Source organism: Cynara cardunculus, unplaced genomic scaffold, assembly GCF_001531365.2.
Source record: "Cynara cardunculus var. scolymus isolate 2C unplaced genomic scaffold, CcrdV1 Un_Scaffold_6615, whole genome shotgun sequence".
Taxonomy (NCBI): Eukaryota; Viridiplantae; Streptophyta; class Magnoliopsida; order Asterales; family Asteraceae; genus Cynara; species Cynara cardunculus.
In genome coordinates this window covers 19,462-22,408 of record NW_020203067.1, presented here as the reverse complement: position 1 = coordinate 22,408, position 2,947 = coordinate 19,462, and positions in this window count along the sequence as shown.

Below are 2,947 nucleotides of genomic sequence, written 5' to 3'. Positions count from 1 at the left end.
GCAGACGAAGGCCAAAGAGGACCTCAATCATCCAAATCTTATCCTATAGAGGTTCTTTTGTCTGGTCTTTGGTGAAATGATTGCAGAGAAGCTGCCCTCTGCCGAGCCTAATGCCAGATTGTATCCAATGAAGGAGTTCCACCCCACAGAGCATGAGCTAGGGTACAGAAGCCGCAGACCTCTATCGAAAGCCATGCTCAAATACCTTAGCCACGAAGATAGGAAATAGTACAGACGTGGATACAGGAGACCAGAGCCGGTCCCTGAAACCCCTCTACGCATAGGTATCCCCATAGGTGAGAAAGTGCAAAAAATGAGAGTAGAGAGAAGAAGGGAGGAGCCAGCAGATGCTAGAGAGGTGAGTGAGGACAGAACGAGAGTAGCAAGTCCCCCACCAAAGAAGACTCAGAAGGGTGTTGACTCTTCTGATAAGAAGAAAGGGAAGAAGAGACCCACAGAAGAAGAGGGTCCAAGCAGTCCTCTGCAAACACCAAAGAAGAAGAAATCAAAGAAGGCCCAACCCACAGAGGTTGTGGTCACAGAGGCTGTAATCCCAGAAAGCCCTGCAGAGGCTGCTCCAAAGCGCAGAAGGTTACGCAAGGTGGTTCACGAAGAGTCCCCAACAGAGCAGATACAAAGTAATCTTCCAAATTCAACAAAAGTTTAAAGCGCCTACAGAAGTAGCTGATTTGGGGACAGTGGTCGTATTAGATGACGAAGAAGAAGAGTTGGAGATAGAAGAGGGAGTAAAAGATGCCGAAGGCACACATCCTAGCCCCCCTCCTAGTGCTACCCACGTTTTTAGGGACCCTGTTCTAGAGGGAACCCCTATTGAACAAGGCGTGCACATGCTGAACCCAACCTAAACCAACCTCGTAGAGGACATTCTTTCGTCCTCTGTCGAATGCACTGCCCGGGAACCACAACATACTCCAACAAAATTTTCAAAAGGATGCTGGTTTTAAACTAAGAGTCCATTCGCCCAAGGACTCGTCACAACCCAAAGAGGCATCCGTTGCCTCCCCTCACAAGAGTGAACAACCAAGTCATGCTTTAGAGGCATGTGAGAGAGTCATAGAGACTGCGGGTCAAGAACGCCCAAAGTCTCCACTCGATCCCTCTGCCAAGTTAGGCTCTGAACCTACTAGGCACGATATCGACAGAACACTGGTAGACTCTCCAATTGGAGATGTTCGAGGATCCGGTGGAAGTCCCCAAGCTGACATCTCAAAACCAGTCGCTGAGGGTGCCTCACACTCCGAGGCTACTAGGTCACCATGTGTTGGTGATCTAGGTTCCCAGGATACCTATGTGACGAAGGGGGAGTTACAAACCTTCGCCACAACGGTATTCCAGAGTTTGGACGAGTTAAAAACCTTGTTCACCTCTCAACCATCGACAGAGGCATTTGCACCAATAACAGAGGCTCTGAAGGAGTTRACATCCACAACTTCAGAACTCAAGGCGACCCTTTCAGCCTTTCAGAGCTCTGTCCTTCATAAAGACGACCTCATAGAAGCTTTCAGAGCTCTGTCTCTCAACCCTTTATCAATCCAAAAACTGAAGACAAAGTTATCAGAGGTAGCCACCCAGTTTGCTGCTGATTTCATCTCCGCCGGCTACACAGACTATTCCGCCTTCAAGGATGAGATCAAACAGATGTTCTCCTCTGCAATCACCTATGGCGTTGATACCAAATCCTCCAGGGAAACATCAACCATCTAGCCACTCGCAGAGAGCTAGACGCAATGGTTGAAGCCCTAGGAGATATCGTGCGCAAATATACATATCAACTCCTCAAAGAAGCCCGAGCTTCCAACCAATCAATAAGAGACTGTACTTCAAAGCTCGTCAAAGAGGGTGACACACTCAGAAGCGAAATCTATCGCAGTCTCTCTAAAATGAAGAGGGCCACAGAGATCGACATAAGCAACGCTTCTGTGAATGTTGAGTTGGTGATCGAGAAAATGGAGAAGGCGGCTACCAGGATTCTAAGGCGATTGAAGAAAGCTCCCCTTACTACTTGCAAAACAGAAGCCACCAAAATCCATGACGATCAAGGAGGTGATGACCATGATCGTCATGAGAGGGAGAAGAAGACAGAAAAATACTGAAGAGCCAAAGAAGACAATCTCTGCCAGACAACTAAAGATAGTGGACTCTGCAGCTGCCCTGTTCTCAAAAGATAAATCTCCAGAGCCTAAGGGGAAAGGCAAGGGTAAAGCTGTAGAGGAGTCGCCACAGAAGGGGTCAAGCTCTGAGACGCCAGAGGAGATAAATGAAGAAGAGTATGATGACCCAGACCTAGTTCGAGCGTTAAAGGCGTCTTTGGCAGAGGCACAAGAAAGAAAGGGCAGAGCCCTTATCCCCAGAGCCGGAGAAGGCTCTTCCTCCAAAATGGCGAAGGAGGAAACGTCCACGGGTACGTTCGACGCTCTGGTAGSAACTGTCAAGCCAATCCTACCAGAGGGGTCCACCCAGAGGCCGATACTAGAAGAAGAAGAAACCAGAAAATTCCAGAATCTGCCACAGTGGGAAGGGTTTCTGAGATGCTTGAATCGATGAGCAAAATTCCTACGCAGCAAGTGTGTGACAGCAGTCAAATTCGAAATCCCAGGTTAGCTTTTATTAAGATTAAATTAGTGTTATCAAAGTTAATTTATAGATTAGGAGTTAGTTAGATTAGTTTAGTTGAAATATTTTAAGAATTTTCGGCAGTTGCTTAGAAAGTCCGGTTCCGGTCCGATATTATCTGAAACGTCCTATACAGTATCAAATGCTCTAATTTATATCCAATATATATGAAACACTAAGTTTTAGTGTTTTAAATATAAAACCTTTCTATTTAAATAAATTTAGTCATCGTGGGCTTTTAGAATGAAGAAAAATGTCAAAATTGAGAAATTRGGCTTTTGTGCATTTTGGGCATAGTTTTTATAAAAAAAAA